Consider the following 19,363-nt stretch of genomic DNA (forward strand, 5'->3'; position numbering starts at 1 on the left):
GCAGCATATTGAGACTTCTTTCTTTCCTCTGTAACACTTTAATTTCTTTGTCTTGCATGATTGCTCTGGATAGAGTTATGTGGGACTATGGACACAATACAAAGTTTAAAATAAAAAAGAGGTTTCCTAGAAAACATAAAGTACATTGAAAGCCCTTGACTAACTGAAGAAAACAAAAAGCAGAAGACCCAATCAACAAAATTAGACATAAAATAGAAGATATTGCTACTGAAATCCAGAAGATTAGGAACTATTTTAAAAAAATATCAACAAGTAAACTAGAAAACCATGAAGAGATTGACAAAAATTCTAAACTCATGTGATCTAGACATATTGAAACACAAGAATCTACAAACCTAAAAAAAAATGAACAGCCATTAAAGACCTTCCACAAGAGGAGAGCCCAGAAGTAGAATGATTTGCAGTTGATTCTAAGATACTTTAACAAAGAGAAGGGCCAATCTCCTCATGTTGTTCCACGAAATGAAAAAGAAGGAAACACTGAAAAAAATCCTTCTGTGAAGCCAGTAACACCCGGATACCAAAACCAGACATAGAGACATCCAGAGAGGAGACTTCAGACCAACATCACTGGTGAACAGAGATGAGAGACTCCTTAATAAAATATTGGCACCCTGCACTCAAGGACACACGAGAAGGTGGGGACCATGATCAGTGCGTTTCTCCACAGGGTCGGGAGGTTGGCTCAGCATACAGATCAATAATGTCATATCCATCTGTGAGTCACCACATGAACAGAGGTGAGGACAAGAGTCACACCATCACATCAACAGAGGCAGAAAAAGAATTTGACGAACTGCAGCTCCCCATCATGTTTAAAGGACTGGAGAAGCTAGAGGTATGTGCCAGACCTCAACCTCATCAAGGGTACATGTGACAAACCCAAGGCCACCACCATACTGAAGTGAGACATCCTGGAAACAGTTCCTCTCAGCTCACGACAGGACAAGGATGTCCACTCTCCCACTCTGATTCCCTGGGGTCCCTGCACTGCACACTTCGACACAGGAGCATTTTTACATGAACAACATGCAGAGTAGAATTATTGAGGCTCAAGTGACTGCTCTGTGGTCACCAGGGTCAGAGGTGAGGAAGCTCAGAGGACCCTGGTGAGCCTTTTCCATCAACTCAGAGGGATTTCAGTGGGATTTACAGATTAGGACCACCCTCAGGATTCTGTGTAGAGCTATTACTGATATGGTACAGGATGGGTGCCCTGGACACTTGGTGAACCTCAGGCTCATGGTCCTCCTGGCTCCCAAGGAGTTCCTAAGACTCAGCACTGTCCTCTGGCACTTTTGCTGATGACAAATGGAAGGTGTGGGGCTGAGGATCAGGTGAGGTTCCTTCAGAGGGACAGCCAGCCAGGCTGGGTCTTCACAGCAGCTGAGCCCTAGGGGGTGGCATGGGGCCCTCTGACCAGCCTACACAGTATGCTCTGTCCTAACCAAGGTCTGCCCACCCCAGACCTGGCACCTGAGAACAGGAGGCTGACTGCTCAAGTCCTGCCTGAGACTCCAGATGGCTCTGCCCTGAATTATCCACAGCAGTCCTAGGAGGGGCAGAGGGGAACCCTGAGGGACATCCAGGGAGGGAGTGTGATGACCCTTGTGCCTGGAGCTGCTGAGAGGGTGACTGCGATGTTCTCCATCACTGCCCTGCTGGACTCTGGGCTAAAAAATAACCACCACCATGACCAGCACAGCCAAGAGCTCTCTGCTGTGGAAGTCCGCACCAGGGCAATCAGGACACAGTCTAGGGGACTCCAGACCCCAGGGGCCATTAGAGTTAGAGTCAAGTTCTCTCCTTGGTCCTGTGGCCATAGTATCCCTCCTAATCAATCCTTCTAATCAAATTTGCTGTTGCTATTTGAACAACTGCCAGGGAACTGAACAGGACACACCTGCATCCACACTCAAGTGGAGGCCAGACGTAGGGCACACATGGCCCCCTCCATGTCAATACATCAGAAGGACAGAGGGTAACAGGTCCCCCAAGGAGAGCCAGCAGGGAGCCCACCACTTGTCCATGTTGACGAGGGTCGTCCTCCTTTCTGGTCATCCTCCTTCCTGGTCATCCTCAGCACTTGGAAGAGGCCCAGGCCCTCACCATGACCTCTGGCCCATGAAGCAGGAGCAGGGCTGCTGGCCCCACAGCTGTGGCTGTGTCCTCTGACTCTCTCCTGTGGTATTTATAACTGTGGGTGCATTGTAGGGAAACAGAGCACTGGAGTTGGTTTCCATAGTGATTCAGACCTGGATCAGGACCCCCATTTCTGTGGGCAGCCCTTCCCCTACCTGCCCTTCTCCCTCCCTGCTCCCCTCCTGGGCTCTGTGGTCTTTCTTCTATGTGTTGCACATGTCTGAGTTGGAGGTTCATGGATGTTCATGAAGGTGGAGTTCACTGTGCTCCCTTCACATCAGCTCACAGCATAGATGGTGAGTTCCCTTCTGCTCTCCTCCCTTCACCCCTCTGCCCACCCGCAGGCCCTTCCTGGACCCACTGATCTCCTTATCTATCCACATCACCCTCCTCTCCTCTCCCTCTTCCCCAGCTTCCTCAATTGGGAGAGAAGATGGGCCCTTGGCTTCTGCTTCTGGCCTCCTTCATCAGCTTGATGGTCCCAGTTCCACCCATTTCCCAGCAAATGCTGTCACTCCATTGTCTTCCTGGCTGAAGACCCACTGTGCACAGACTCCAGGCTTTCTTCATCTACACCAGCCCCTGTAGGGTGCATCCCGTCAGAGATTCTGCTGGAAAGTTGACCATTTCATCTTCTTCATGAAGAGCCAGTGTTGCTTCTCTCCTGGGAAATCCTTCAAGACCTTGTTTTCCCATGAGATCTTGGGCCCAGGAGATGCCAGCCCTGGAAGATGTCCACAGACCTTCCCTGGACAAGGGCAAAACCACTTGGGTACTGCTAGGATGGTTCAGGGAATTCCTAGACAACTGCCCAATGCATGCAAGTTACTCCATCCCCATGTTGAACCTGTCCCCAGGGGATAATATCTGACTATTATTCCATCTCCATGTTGGCCAAGACCCAGGGAATGACACCTGACCTGTTACTTCACCCCATGCCCTGTCCTCAGTGGACAATATCTGACATGATACTATATCCCCTATTGGCCGTGTCCCCAGGGGAGAACATTCGACCTGTTACCCCACCCCATACTTCCTCTATCCCCAGTGGATAATATCTAACATGTTATTACATGCACATGCTAATCCTGCCCACAGGGGATGATATCTGATCTCTTACCCCATCCCAACACTGGCCTGTCCACAGGGGATAATATCAGACATGTCACCATATCCCCATGCTTACTGTCCCCAGTGGACAACATGTGATTTGTTATTCCATCCTAATACTGGACCTGTCCCTGTGGATAATATCTGACCTGTTACTCCATTCTGATGGTTGACTGTCCCCAGTGGATAATATCAGAACAGTTACTCCATCCCCATGGTGGTCAGTCCACCATAGGTAATATGTGACCTCTGCCCAGTGGATATTGTCAGAGATATTACTCCATCCCCACTCTTACTACATTTCCTAGGGCGTGTCCCCTTGGTCCTGCCCACAGACAAGGCTTTTCCTGGAGTCCTGAGCTTCTGGACTTGGTGACATTCTCCATCAGACTCGGATGTTCACCTCACAGGGCAGTATGGCTGGGCACAGTGTGCATGGCACTGACCTCTCTTCATGGGAGACCACCACCTACCACAGGACATTGGGATTGCCTTTTTCTTGCCACAGATGAGGAGCTTTATTATGTAGTCACAGCAGCTGTGGCTCAGTGTGTCCAGGGGCAGTGTGGTCCTCAGTGGCTGTCCCTCCAGAGGGCCAGTCATGCATACTGATAGTGTCCCTGTGCTGCTCACAGAGACAGGCACAGAGTCCAAGATCTGTGGGGCATGGCAGCATGACAGAGTCCTCAAAGTAAACCCAGAAATCTCCAAGCACAGGTCAAGCAGTCCTGCAGAGGAGAGTCCCTGCAGGAGGTCTGCACAAGGCCATGCTCAACAGGACTGAGGCCTAGGGACAGTGCAGTGTCCCCAGGAGGAGTGCAGAGGGGAGCTGTGAGGAGGCCCTTCCCACACTCCAGCCTGCAGAGCCACCAGCGCACAGAACCAGGCTGCGGGAGCTGAAGGGAGGACATCACAGGCAGGAGGGACCCCCCTTGGCTGCCCCAGAAAGGCACAGGGTGGGGCTGCTGGAGTCTGCACCCTGCACCTGCCCAGTGAGGAAGGGTGGCCAGTGTCACATCAGCAGGGCCTTCTGGGGCCCTGAGGTTGATGCTGGTCCAGCTGCCATTGGATGGCCTGGTCCAATCTCCATGGTGGTAATGGAGTGTGACCCTGTTCCAGGTCCAGCACGGTGTCTGCAGCACATGACATGTTTGATTCCAAGCTCCAAACTGGGGAGCATGACCAGGGGCACCCACACCTGACCCACATGGGGGCCAGGTGAAACTGTGGACCCAGACTCCAAACTTGGAGCTGGAGTGAGTGAAACCCTGTGGCCCTGGGAAGGAATTGGAGCACTTAGCACATTGGGATGGGTGTTCCTGGAATCCACAGGGCTTGACGGCAGGGACCTCTTCTCCTTCATGTGCTGGCACTTGAACCCCCCTGGTACCACTAAGAGGTGCTCACCTGGTTCAGACTGTACCTGGGATGGCTGTCACCCCAGTATAGGATGAGGGACACAGCGAGGGCCTTGAGGGAAGGACATTGACATTGCCTTTGCCCTCTCAGGAATCCATGGCCATCTTCTGTCCTGGGAGCTTGCAGCCACCGAGCACTGTGGGCAGTGGGAGCTGGCCCTTGGCACACAGCTCACCTCCCCAGGGGCTCAGCCTGCTACCTCAGAGACTGAGACCAACAGGGGACATGAGCATCTGCCCACTCTGGGGGTTTGTGCTACAGGCAAGAGAGGACTGAGACTCTGACCTGTGACCCCACATCCAGATCCTTGTACTTCAGGACTCTGGTGTCTGCTCATGTCCTGAGTCAGCTTTAGGTCACTGTCATGAACAGACCTGACAGAAAAACTTGAGCACAAAACCTTCTGTGCTTCTCCTTCCTTTTGCTGGAGGCTCCCAGATGTGAGGTCTCAGGGACTCAGGGAGGAAGACCTGGGGCAGCTGCATCTGAGTTCAAGACTCACTCTGCTTCTCTGTCCCAGGGTTCTCTCCGAGGTGCAGCTGAAAGAGTCAGGGTCTGGGTGATGAAGCACCTGCCCCAGTCTCCCTGGAAGAATCTGGCCCTGGGCTGGAGGACCCACCATGACCACAGGCTGACCTGTTCCTTCTCTGGGTCCTCACTGGGATCTACTAACAGGGGACTGTGCTGGGTGTGTCACCCAGGGAAGGCCCTGCAGTGGCTGGCCAGTGTTTGGTCCACCCAAGGCTGAGGAGCTGGCTCACAATCTCCTAGGACCCCTGCAACAACCAGGAGGTCTTCACCATGACCAGCCTGGATCCTGCAGACACAGCCCCCATGACTGTGACCAGCCTGGACCCTGCAGTCAAAGCTCCCATGACTGTGACCACCCTGGAAACTGCAGATGCAGCCCCCATGACTGTGACCACCCTGGACCCTGAAGACGCAGCCCCCATGATTATGTCCAGCATGGACCTTGCAGATGCAGCCCCCATGACTGTGCTCTGGGTGGAAAAGGCACAGCCTGGGGCTTCCTGAACAAGGACTCAGGCTGGCCTCAGCTCTGACCCGTCCCTCTGCCTATGGGGACAGTGTGGAGAAAGTGCCTTCCTGCCAGCCTCTCTGGCTCCCTCTCCACCCAGAGCCTCAGAGCCCTGGAATCCTGTTCTTCCTCTAATTCTCTATCCACGTCACTTGGACTGCACAAGCAGGTGCCCTGTTGTGCTCTGCTTCATGAAGGCAGCAATGCAGGATGCCTGGCCCCTGGCCACATGGATGCACAGGTCACTTGCTACAGGGCTCCAACCCCATGCAGTGGCAGAACACCACTGACCACAGCTGTGCCTTCATTAGCTGCTGTGTAGGAGCTGCACTGGCATTGGGGGTCAGAGCCCATGCAAGAAGGCAGGACAGACAAACTTCCTGCAGTGAAGAAGAGACATGTGTCCCTAGGGGCACTGAGGACATAACCCATGAGGTGGTGGCAGATCCAAGGTCTCCCCACTGTGCAGGCCTGGTGCAGGCACTGTGCAAACCCGACTCCAGGGATCCATGGGATCTGGTCCTCATGGGGCTTGTGGCCAGGAGAGAAGTGGGTGCTCAGAGAGGGGGACAGCCTGAGAGCAGAAGCAGAATGTGTGTGCTCCATGTCAGACACACATCTAACCAGCCACATTAGCAAGTTATAAAGAACTTAATAAAACAGAAACTGAAACACTAGCTAATTGTCAAAGAGTTAATAAAGCAGGAATGTGGAAACACATTATGAGAATCTCTAGGTTGAAATTTAAGCATAAAAACAGGATTGCCCACAACATTAGGAGAACCTTCCTGCCATTCCACAGTGGGCTGGGTTCAGAGAGTGACCAGGTCAGCATGAGGAGGGACCAGGTAAATCAAGGTGTGCATGTGGATTGTGGCACCAGGAAATCATTACCAGGAGGCAGAGGTCATCAAAAGGGAACTTCTGGTCAGGAGGAGAGAGGATCCCTGTGGTCCACCAAGTTGAGAACCACCTCACCCCACGTGGCTGTGAAGAAGTCAGACTCTGGAAACATCTGCATCACACACCAACAGCCTGTGCAGGGCAGGGGTAGGGCCTCACCACTGAGCAGCAGAAGAGGTTCACACCTGCACATGATGGGGAGGGTGCCCAAGAGGACATTGCAGCTCCTGAGCAGAAGCTCTCCTTCATCTGCCCCCAGGACAGTCCAAATCCACACCCCATGAGATTCCTCCCAGGGTGGGATTGCTCAGAGCACCAGGAAAACCTGACAGAGAGGTGCTGGTGGGGGCAGGGCCTGGAGCTGGGGGGAGCTGTGGGAGGGCAGAGTGGACTGCACCTCTCCTCCAAGGGGGAACCTTCACTCAGGCCTGGGAGCTGCCCTTCTGGGCACTTACTGTGGAGGAGGGAGACCCCAGGCTCACAGGACATCCTGCAGATGGCAGCCACCTGTGGGTCATAAGAAGAAGCAGCCCACAGCCCTCCACTGTGGAAAGGACAGGTGGACTTGGAAATCCCATGGCAGGAGCACATGTCAGCATGAAAACCCACCAGGGACACCTGACTGTAGGGACCCCAGGCCCTGGGAGATCCCAGCTCCATGCCACAGGCCCTCACCTGGGCCTCACACTCACTCTGGTGACAGGACCTGAACTGGCCCTGGCTCTCCAGACAGGCCCAGGTGAGAAGCTCCACAACATAAAGACAGAAGGTCCTCTGCTCAGCAGTGCTCTCCTGAGGGACCTGGGCCCAGCTGGACCCCAGGGGAAGCTCACTGAGGGGGTCTGACACCTGCCACCACCTGGAGTTTGTCCTTCAGGCCCAGCCTCTTCTCCTAACATAGGACCTAAAACTCTGTCCTCAGCTTTGCATCCCTGAAGCAGGTACCTGAGACCATCAGCACATAAACAGGATCTTTATTATGGATGAAGACATTAAGGCTCCAGTCCATGCTCAGCTGAGTCCTTTGCATTTATACCTCTCCTGGGTGTGCCAGGGGCAATGCAGAGAGCCCCCTGTGGGGAAATCACTCTCCATGTTGCTAGGAATCAAAGGGGAGGGAGGAAGAGATGGGGTCCGACAATCCCCTTGCATGGAATGTCCATGGTGATTGGTATAAATTCCCCTAGTCCATGTGTAATAAGGGATCCCCCACTACCCAAGGAGCTCAGAACATCCTTAGCACATGGAATTTTGGGGGGACAATGATGCACACTAATCATTCTATCCCTGGACACAAAGCTTTCACGTCCATCTCATAAGGCAGAACACATTCAGTCCTCATCCTTGAATCCCTGAAGGCATAAATACTTCAGCAGAGCTCAGAAGTCCAGTGCAAACACTCCAAAAGATTCAGGGAAAACTTGACTCTGTGCCAGAAAATCAAAGAGGGGTCACACATTCCCATGTTCTATGGCAGGAGTGAATATTCCCATTTCAAAAGGGAAAAGACTGAGATTTTGAAGGGGACTGAAGCCCAGCAGGACTGACATTAAACCCACTGCTCCAATTCTGTCCTCAGGGTCACTGTGGGTGAGAGGGGTGAGGGATCTGGGCAGGCCCAGCACACAGCCCAGCTGGACGCAGCCCCCTGGCCTCACTCTCAGTGAGCTTGGCCTGCAGCCTGCAGCCTCCTGTTCAAGGGCTGCTCACTGCTGGCTCCTCTTCTCCTGGTGTCTCCTCAGCAGCCCTGGGTGTGCATCTCCTTCTGAACATCTGTAAATTGTTCTATATTATGTCATTGAAAGGATTCTTACTGCTTTTGCCCTGTACCTGATTCCTTTTCAGTTCCACTGAGTAGGTTGCTCTCTTAACAGTCAATGGATGTTGGCCAAGCTGGTCTCCCATCAGCCTAGGTTCTCTGTGCTCTTTTGATGGCGATGACAGTGAAAGCCAAGGCTGCTAGAGGCAGCCTCACTTACTCCAGAATGAGGGGAATGGTAGTGATTCTCATTGCTTTCATGAGACAGAGGAGGATGGGCCTGAATGACTTTATTCAGAAGATTGCCAGTAACTTCTAGCGTGCAAACACCCTGAAGATCAGTCCTTTTTGAAATCTCCCAACCTCAGGAGCCCGAGCTTGTGAATGCTCACCCTTCTCCTCCAAGTGCTTCTCAGCAAATATACCTTGGTCCACCATGCGGTCCTCATGCTAAACCATCCGATTTTCACTTCTTGAAAGTAATTGGGAAGGGCAGTTTTGGAAAGGTTCTTCTAGCAAGAAATAATGCAGAAGAAGCATTTATGCAGTCAAAGTTTTGCAGAAGAAAGCAATCCTGAAAAAGAAGGAGGAGAAGCATATTATGTCGGAGCGGAATGTTCTACTGAAGAATGTGAAACAGCCTTTCCTGGTGGGCCTTCACTTCTCTTTCCAGACTGCCAACAATCTGTACTTTGTCCTAGACTACATTAAAGGAGGGGAGCTGTTCTACCATCTCCAGGGGGAGCGCTGCTTCCTAGAACCGCGGGCTCTCTCCTATGCTGCTGAAACAGCCAGTGCCTTGGGTTACCTGCACTCTCTGAACATTGAGGCTTAAAATCAGAGAATATGTTGCTAGATTCACAGGGACACATTGTCCTTACTGGTTTTGGCCTCTTCTAGGAAAACACTGAACACAGTGGCACGACATCCACATTCTGTGGCACACCTCCGTATCTTGCACCTGAAGTACTTCATAAGCAGCCTTATGACAGGATGGTGGATTGGTGGTGCCTGGGGGCTGTTTGATAGCAGATGCTGTATGGCCTGCCCCCTTTTCACAGCCGAGATGTACCATAACATCCTGAACAAGCCCCTCCAGTAGAAACCACATCACAAGTTGTGCATTCTGCGTGGCCTCCTGCAGAAGGACAGGACAAGGAGGCTCGGTGCCAAGGACGACCTTATGGATATGAAGAATCACATCTTCTTCTCTCTGATTAACTGGGATGATCTCATCAATAAGAAGATAACGCCCCCTTTTAACCCAATGTGAGTGGGCCCAGCGACCTGCGGCATTTCCATCCTGAGTTTACTGGAGAGCCTGTCCCGAGCCCATCGGCAGGTCCCGACAGCATCCTCATGACAGCCAGCGTGAGGGAGGCTGCCAGGCATTCCTGGGCTTTCCCCACGCCCCTCCCTTGGGCCCTTTCCTCTGGACAGTCTCGGGTGGCTTTGGAGGATCCCTTGGGTGTTCTAAAAGGTTTAGTTAGCCTTTGGCAGAGCTGCCAGCTGCCAGGACATCTTGAAGGAGCATTTGCACCTCTCTGGAGCGTGGCAATCCTGTTGCACACTGTTTGCTGGAGCTTTTCAAAGAGCACACCCTCCTCTCAGTGAGCTCCTGAGGTTTTCGTCTTTATTCTTCCCCCCTACGTGGTGCTATCTCTGGAGTGAGCACCAGCGTGCTGCTGAGACAGGTGCAGCGAGCTGGTTAGGAGGAGGATGCCGATCTAAGAAGGATCTTCCGTGGGCCTGTCTGGGCTGTGATGAGGAACATTCTGGAATGTGCCTTTTCTGCTGAGATCGTGTCAGCTCCAAAGCTTTTCCTATTGCAGAGTGCTTCTGTCTTCATCTTTCCTTGTGGCTATACTATGTAAACGGTGGTACAAGTGTGGCACGCCTGATCACAGATGGATTTTGTTATAAGCATCAATGTGACACTTGCAGAACACTACAGTGTGGGACGTTGCTTGCTTCTTCCATATTTGGAAGACAAATTCATGTGTAGACTTTTTTTGTAAGATGTTGTTATAACTAAGATTTATTGAAATGCTCTTGCAATGACTTGCATCCAGATGCTTAAAAGAAAGCATTGCTGCTACAAATATTTCTTTTTAGAAAGGGTTTTTTATGGGCCAATACCCCAGTAGTTGAAGCCACTGGTGTTTTCATTGTTTAGAATGTCACCTGTAAAATGGGTCAGTCTGTCCCTTCAGATGTAAGTGCCCATGGATCTTATCCACACACCACAGGACGCCCGATTAGCAAATGCCAATCAGATGATGCACAATTTTCCTCTCAGAGATTCAGATTGACTTGCAGTGAGGTTTTTGTGACAGAGAGACTTGTATGTCTGTCCTTTGAAATTCGAGGCACAGCAGCTGTGGGAAGACATGAAACCATCAGTCCCCTTTGATTTCAGCACTGACACCATCAGTCAGCACACTGGTGTTTTACTTTCATTTTAATACACTTTCAGCTGTAGGTGGGCACAATGCCTTATTTGAATGGTTTGTTTCCCGAGTGCTGAGGATCAGACCAGGCCTCCCACAAGGGCTCTGCACTGGGCCTCAACCCAGCCCCACACACTCCTACTGCTGTTGTGATACATTGTTTTTTCTTGACACTAACTTGGTCTCTTCCTGAGGACTCCCAGTGCCAATGGTCACACAGGACAGTGGGGCTCCTCTGACATGGTCACAGCAGGTGGGACATGGTGGCTGCACTCTTTCCCCAGTGCTTCCTCCATCCTCCACCCTCCCCTCCCCCACCCCTCCCTCTTCTCTCCTAGTTTTCTGGTATTTATTTATTTATCTTCTCTATTTAGTGCCACTCATCTTCTGAGTTGGGTCCACACACAGCTGGATCCCCTTGTCTGACCACCTGTCCTGGAGGGTGGGGAACTGCCTTTCTCCTTCACAGTGGCTCTGCTGCACCAGGTGAGACTGTGGGTCTGCAAGGACAACTGACCACCACCTGCACCTGTGTCCTGTGTAGAGATGTGGCTTGAACCCCCTCCTTCTGGGAGTCCCTGTCCCTGTGCTGTGCTTTGGGGCAGAGTGCTGGGACATCACTCCCTCCAATGCTCCTGAGACCCAGTCCCCAGCCCTGTCCATCACACTCTGTCTCCCACAGGTCAGTCTGTCCATTCAGATGGAAGTGCCCATTGATCTTATCCACACATAGACCTCCAGCCAGGACCCAGTGTCTCTCCTACTCCCAGAAAGGGGCTGGGGCTGGGCTCCGAGGACCCAGTGAAGAGTGCACCTAAGTGGCTGTCCAGTCTTGGACACTCCAAAGCACGTCCTCCTGTGCAGGAGAAATAATAAGAAGGGGAGAGTGGAGGGGATTCTGAAGTGAAGTGTGGTGAGCAGAGGTGCCGTGGAGGGTGTCCACGCCTGCCATTGAGTCCCTTCAACTCCAGCCCCTCCCAGCTCTGGCACCTCTGCTGGGAAGGTCAAGTACTGCATGGGGGTTGCAGGCCCTCTCCAGCCAGGGACCCTGGGCTTTCTCCTGGTAAGCACAGCCCAGCTCCCCTGAGGTCAATGTCTGCTGGGCTGAGGTCTGTTACTTACCCTGCTTCTCCAGGCCTGGTGGGAAGGTGCCCCTCCTCCTCTGAGGGAGGGCTTGTCCTCCCCATGGTCCATGCACCCAGACCAGCTGCAGTCTGTCTCCTGCCCAACCCTGGGTGCAGTAGATCCTGATGCCACAGATTCGGGATTTGAAATTTCCATTCTGGCTCAGTGTGGTGAGGAGAATGTAATACTGACTCCATAGCTCACATATGAATGATGGGTGAACTTGCTGATGCTCTTGGCACACACACCCTGGGGAGGCTTGAGGCCCGGAGTGTGCACAGTGAGCTGAGGTCACCCACTCCTCTCTCAGCTTTCTTCCTGCCCTTCAGGGACAATTTAGTGTAGGAATTCCACATTTTTTCTATGTTGGCATGTTGGCACTTACATTAGATCCAGGGATGTTGGTATAGTGCCCTTTGTCCTTCCTCAGTGTTAGAAGGAGGGAAGATTCTAAGAGGGTAAGTATGTGAGTAAAGTGATTTTCTGGTATTGCATGTTGGCCATGAGCTCAGGGTGAATGAGTCACAAATTTGATGTTACAGAAAGAGGCAGAGAAATCAGCTGATCTGAGCCTAAGGGTGCTCTGGGAACTGGTCACTGACCCTAACTGGGCATGTGACCCTGGTGACATCTGGACTGACCAGATTATTGGATTCCTCCAGTGAAAATACAGAAGTGCCACCAATGGTGTCTATTGGAGTTGAGGCTGAAGTGTGCACGGCCAGGCTGCTCAGGGTGAGGAGATGAGAAACCTTCTCTGGATGGAGCTGCTGGTCTCACACATGACAGAAGGTGAGGCAGGTGCGAAGGCTGAACCTGGGGCTCAAGCACCTTCTGGGGTCAGGAAGAATGTGGCAGGATTTTCTCTAATTTCTTGCAAGTGCTTCATAGGAGGTGGTAGGTGACGGAGCAGGTTGTGAGTTTACATGGAACTGACTAGTTCACAAGGACACCTATGACCCAAGGTGTGGTTTCAGGGATGAACGTGTGACCAGAGGTCAGCAGGAACCAGCCCTGTGTGTCCCTGGGAGCAGCAGGTTAGCACCCAGTAACAGAATGTCTGCAGTGGCCTTGAGGATTGGAAGTACCCACATAAGGGGGTGGGCTGCACAGTGTTGTGGGTGTTACACTCACACAAGAGGCAGAAACCATCTTTCTTCCCTTCATTTTTTCATGAAATACATACAGAAGTTTATTGATCTCTCTCAGAACTCATGTGTCCCCATCCTGCTGATGGACAGCTCAGTGGTTTTCTCTGAAGGACACTTTCCTGGTGCCTGGGTGGACAGCTCAGGACGCGTCCTCTCCTGCACACATCTGTGGATGCACTCGTCAGGTGGACAGGCCACATCAGAGAGTGGAGGGAGGGGAGTGTGCACAGAGCAGGCAGCTCTGTCCTCCTGAGGCCCCTGACTCTCCTATCTTGCTATGACCCCGACTCTCAGCAAGGTGAGCACCTGAGCTGTGCTTGAGAAACATCAGTACTCACTGATCCAGGATGTGATGGACAAGGTTCTCAGCTCTGCCACCTGGTTCCATCATTGGGAGGAGCAATCTCGACCTCCACCCCATGCTGAAGGCACCACTCTTCACCACAGCAGGATACAGCACCCACCTGTGCCCTCAGCAGGAGCAGGGGAGCCTGAGTATTCATGGAATACTACTCAGACAGGAACAATGGAGGGCTCTCATTTGGGACAACACAGGTGACCCGAGGACACTGCACTCATTGACATAAGCCAGGCACAGAAAGACAGGAACCATTGCCCAAATTATAGCTCTGATCTAAAATTTCCCAGAGGTGCACAGAGGAGAAGGAGGCTAGTAGGACCTGGGGCAGTAGACCTGGGAGAGGCTGGTCAGAGTGGGGCTCACTTCTGATGAGCAGGAGGAGAACCTCCAAGACAGCTGCTCAGCAGGAGGTTCTGGTGAGTCCCACCTACTGTGCACCTGCAGCAGTGCTGAGAGAGCAGGCTTTGATTTCTCACCATGGAATGGTGGAAGTCAGAGCTGCAGCACCTGCTAATACCTGGATCAGCCTTTCCACCACGGGTGCCCATCGGGAACCTTCATCCTAGGTGAAGGGTCTCCAGGGGCCCTGCTCTGCCCTCTGTGAGCTTTATTAGAATTACATTTAAATAGAGATGGCAGCAGACACTGAGACCCAGAGGTTTACTGCCCTCCTTGTTTGCAGTGTTCCCTTTGGAGCATGGTGAATGCGTTAACTCAGAGAACACGGCCATGATCTCAGGTCAGAAGATTGAGCTTCATAAGATTGTGGAGTTAATAGTTGACAGAAGGAGGCACATGAGGTCCATTAGCATGATGGGCTTCTCCCACCTGTCAAGTGGAGCACTGAAGTGTCCCTGCTGCTGTGGAGACAGTGTGGGCACAGAGGGCCTGGGCTAAGGAGCTGTCCAGGCCACCCCTCCACAGGGCTCTGACATGCCCCTTAAGGTCATGACTCACAGTGTCCTAGTAATACAACCAGGAAGCACTGAGGTGGGGCCTGGGTTGTGGGGCGCTGCGGGAACTGTTGAGGGGAACAGACACAGCACCTCGGGGCCCTGGCTCAGTCTCTGCACTGAGCACATGAGGTCTGGTTTCCCTTGATGGACCCTGACCTCACAGGGAGCCAACAGAGGGCAGCACCTGGGGCTCAGGAGAGGACAGGCCACAGGTGGGTGCCCACCTGCAGGAGGACCCTCCTCAGGCAGCACACTGAGCTCTGCCCAGGAACGGGCTGGGCACCAGGAGCATGGCTCATGCTGCTCAGGAAAGGACCCCACAGGTACCATGGAGATGTGCAGAGATAAGGCAAGGACTGGGCACTGTGGCTGGTCAGACGTTCCCTTACTCCAAAGAGCAGGGCCTTCTCCTAAGCCCACTGCTGAGAGGGACACTCGGTTGTGTTGGCAGCATTTTGACTGCTCAACTGTGCACCCCGTCTTCCCTGGGGCAGGAGTGTCCCCACATTCCCTCCACCCCCCCTCCTGAGGATGATGGAGAATGGGCACTGCTCCTGGGACCAGAGCAGGGCTGGCCCCTGGGTCTGCAGACACATTTCCAAGTGAGACGTGTGGGGAGCATGGGGCTGGGATCTGACAGGCAGGTGGTGTCACTGCTGAGGGTTCAGACAGCAGCATCCTGGGCCTGGGCTGCTCTACACTGCCACCCCCGTCCAGCACAGGCAGCTGAACTGAAGTCACTGTGTGAATTTGGGGTGACACAAAGTCCCACACAGACACAGAATACCTTTCATAAGCTTCATGATGGCTTTCTCCATCTCCCTGCCTCAGGCTCCCCAAAAGGGGGACATGAGAAGGTCAGAGAGGCTGACAGGAGAGAGGGGGCACGTTCAGAAGTGGGCTTTTATTTTGGGTGATGCTGTGTCTTAGCATTTTCTATCTGAAAAAGGCAGAAGGGGCAGGATTACAAAGGAACAGGTGAGTGTGACTCAACCCCAGCAGGTGACACCTACTCCTGGAGCCACACCCTGTTATCCCAGCTGGGGGAGCACCCAAGTTACTGGACCTGGCACTACCCTGCCCGACTGAATGCAATAACTGTTCAGAACCTGGAGCATCAGGACTTAAGGAGGTTCATCGAGGGTGGCTTCCCTCACTAATGGCTCTCCTCACCTGGGACCTACACTGAGCTGATCCCTTGGAATCCAGGGAAACCTCTGCAGATGAAGAGGGAGCTGGACATAGAGAGGAAGTCACATGTCAGTGCACAGCTCCTCTGGGGACAGCCACATAGACAGTCTGTCTCCTCCTCTTCCCAAATGCTCTCCACCACATGTTGTATCCAGTCTCTCTGTTGGTGCTGATGTGTCCTGGATTACAGGACATTTAGAAGATGAGGAAGGCTGCACCTATGTCACACAAGCAACATGAATGTGTCACATGTTTTCCAGGAACAAGTAGCAGGCAGTGGGAGAGAAAGCAGTGAGCTGGACTCAGAACTGAGCACTCAGTACCCAGAGCTTGAGTGGGTGTTGGGAGAGAGATTCGCACTAGGAAGGGATCAGGGTCCTGAGGAAGGAGCTGGGCTCAGGAGGGTGGGCTCCTCCTCTGACAGCCTTCCAGCACCCCTGAAACCACCTGCTCTCCTCTCACAGGTAAAGATCCACTTGGGTTCAAGACAGGGACACATCTCAGGAGCACAGAGGACCTGGGCAGCCTGACCTCAGCCTCTCCAGATATCAGAAGAGCCTCACCCACATGCAAATTCCTCCTCCTGCTCTGGGTTCAAAGGCCCTCTGGGCTGTGGGAGCTCCCAGCTCTCTGCTCAGACAGGGCTGAGGTCTCTGGGAAGGCAGGTGTGGTCTAGAAGATGAGGCTGCTGGGTCTTGTCCTGTGCCTGGTCACAGCTCCCCAAGGTGAGTGTCCCCAGTGTCAGACCTGGGTCCATGGGGAGGTTGTGACTGCAGGTGACTGACAGGGTGTGACTGTCCTTGTCCCCAGGTGTCCTGTGCCAGGTGCAGCTGCAGGAGTCAGGACCTGGCCTGGTGAAGCCCTCTCAGACCCTGTCCCTCACCTGTGCTGTCTCTGGATTCTCCATCACAACCAGTTACTACTGCTGGGAGTGGATCCGTCAGCCCCCAGGACAGGGGCTGGAATGGATAGGGGAAATATGTTATAATGGTAACACTTACTACAGCCCATCCCTCAAGAGCCGAGTGTCCATCTCCAGAGACACGTCCAAGAATCAGTTCTCCCTGCAGCTGAGCTCCCTGACCACTGAGGACATGGCCACCTATTACTGTGCCAGAGACACAGTGAGAGGACCTCAGTGTGAGCCCAGACACAAACCTCCTGCAGGGTGCCCAGGGCCAGCAGGGGGCGCTCAGCACACAGGAGCTCAGGGTCAGCACAGGAGCAGGTGCAGAGGGAGGAGAGAGCTGTCACCTCAGACCCTGAGGTACCTGCCCAATTAGCACCTGCCCTGACTCCACCTTGCATGGAGATTCTCTAGATCTTTCTTTTCTCAGGATCTCAGAGCCTTTTCCTTCTCTAGATCAGTCTTGTCTGAAATTCCCTTAGTCAGCACAGACTACTCAACAATTTTTCCTGATGAACATTAATTTTTAGTGGTATTTCCTGCCTGGTATTTGTAATGTGAACATTATATGTTCAGTACCAGGGATGGATACAAGAGGGCCCTACTCCTGAGCTCCTTCCCAGCCCTCTTTGTTTCTTAATTTAAGACAGAGTCTCCCTAAGAAGTTCAGGCTGGCCTTGAACTAGTTGTCCTCCTACCTCAGCATCCTGAGTACTGGAGGTTACAGGTGAGCTCCACCTCGCCCAGGTGAACTCTGTAAACATTTGATACCATGTATCATCCCCTGAATGCTCACTGGGGTCCTGAGTCCTCTTCCTATGACTCTTTCCCATTCCCAATCTGCTCAGCATGCTTCCTGTCAAGCCTCAGGTCATAGAACACACTAGACAATTGAGCCCACATAGTGCCCAGAACCTTCCACCCCTGGAGACCTTTGACAATATCTGGAGTCAGTTTTATTTTCTCTTATGTTAGGAAAGGGATTTTGCAAGGCAGTCAGTTGTTAGACACCATTGTAGCTGCCAAACCTCCCGCCATCACACAACACCACCCATAGCAAGGAATTATCTGAACCAAATGTCTACAGACTGAACTGAGAAGCAGTGAGAGAAAGCCCTGAACCTGGACAAAATGCACAGAAATATGCATAGTCAGAGTGAACCTTGGTGTATGTGAGCTATCTGTCCTTCATGATGAGGCTCTGTGACACCCACACCCCACACTCAGGGCTCCAAGCTGTGTGTGGCTGTAAACGGGGGAGGAAGGTCTTGGAGAGAAAGGGGCTCCCTGGGCAAAGACCCATGGGGGAGGGTGGTCAGCTCTGCATGGGCTGTGGGAGCTGCAGGTCAGCTCTGCCACTAGCCTCAGGCCCCAGAAGAAATACTGTGCCCAGGACCACTCTGACCCCAGCTCTATGAGGTGACCTTGAGGCTGAGAAGCCCCAGGACAGCTGGCTGCTGGGGAGAGGGAGCTCGGAGCCTGCCTGGGTTTCCGGCCACCGTGGCTGGGTTTCAGGATCACAGACAGGGACACCTGGGCTCATTTCCCGCTCACATCAGTGCCCACCCTGGGCTGAGAGTCCAGCTCCAGTCTGGGTGAGGAAGAGCAGCAGCAATTTTCCTATTGCAGATTGTCTAAGATACTCCTGGTTCATTCCAAAAGGTTATATCCCTTTTTGGAATTTCTAAAAGATGGTGATTGAGCTTTATAACACTGATTTTGTACATGAACCTCATAAGTCGCTAAGTTAGAGTTTTATATTTTATATCAATGCAGGCCACTACTGTTTCAATCTATAATACTTTCACATTTTTAATCATTTTTAATATTTCATTCAAGTGGTTTAAGTAAGCATAATTATGTGGTTTATTTTGGAATATTTATAGATGCATAAACAAAATGTATTGATCAGTCATTTCTTCCTGCCTGTATTTTCTATAAGAAATGTCTCTACCTGTCATCATCTTCTCAAATTATCATCTATTTTTCTTCATACCAAATACAAATAAAATGATTTTCCTTTGCTTTATGTCTCTGATGAGCTTATATAAACCTAACTAATCATCATATTTTATGCAATACTTTTCTCACTAGTGAGCAAAAGTGATATTTAATGTGATACACATAGACTTTTTCCCATGGCTCATTTTCCCATTGGGTTAGTTTCTGTCTCCTGTGCCTCACTGAACCCTCAGGACTTGCTCTGGGGGCCTCCCTCAGCTCCTTCCCTGGTGGAAGCTGGGATCACTTTCCCTGAACATGGTGCCCCTCACTTTGCATTTCTAAAGGAAACACTTGAGACCACCAACACCTAAAGAGGCAGATTTATTTTGGCTCCTGACCTCAAAAGCTCCAGACCATGTTCAGATGAGTCCATTGTATTTACACCTTTCCTGGCTGTGCAAGGGGCAATGCAGGGAGCCCCCTGTGGGGAAGCACTCTCCTCACTGATAGGAATCAAAAGGGAGGGAGGAAGAGACAGGTCTGACTACACCCTTGCAGGGCGTGTCCCCATGTCCTATGGGATCCCCTACTCCCCCATAGCTCAAGGGGCTTCAGAACAACCTTAGCAAATGGAATCTGGGAGGATAATTATGCACACCTAATCATTCTATCCCTGAACACAAAGCTTTCACATCCATCTCATAATGCAGAACACTTCACTCTTCACCCTTGAATCCCTAAATTCGTAAATGCTCCAACAGAGCTCAGAAGTTCAGTGCAAAGACTTCAAAGATTCAAGGAAATCTCTACTGAACCCTTAAGATCAAAGAGGGATTCCATACTCCCAAGTCCCATGGCAGGGGTGAATATTCCCATTTGAAAAAG

General features: G+C 52.0%; 1 pseudogene; it reads left to right on the forward strand.

Moving 5' to 3' along the window:
* The first annotated feature begins 751 nt into the window (after nucleotides 1-751).
* On the forward strand, nucleotides 752-11,576 carry LOC139704813 (serine/threonine-protein kinase Sgk1-like; annotated as a pseudogene).
* The last annotated feature ends 7,787 nt before the right edge of the window (nucleotides 11,577-19,363 follow it).

The sequence above is a fragment of the Marmota flaviventris genome, chromosome 2, assembly GCF_047511675.1.
Source record: "Marmota flaviventris isolate mMarFla1 chromosome 2, mMarFla1.hap1, whole genome shotgun sequence".
NCBI lineage: Eukaryota > Metazoa > Chordata > Mammalia > Rodentia > Sciuridae > Marmota > Marmota flaviventris.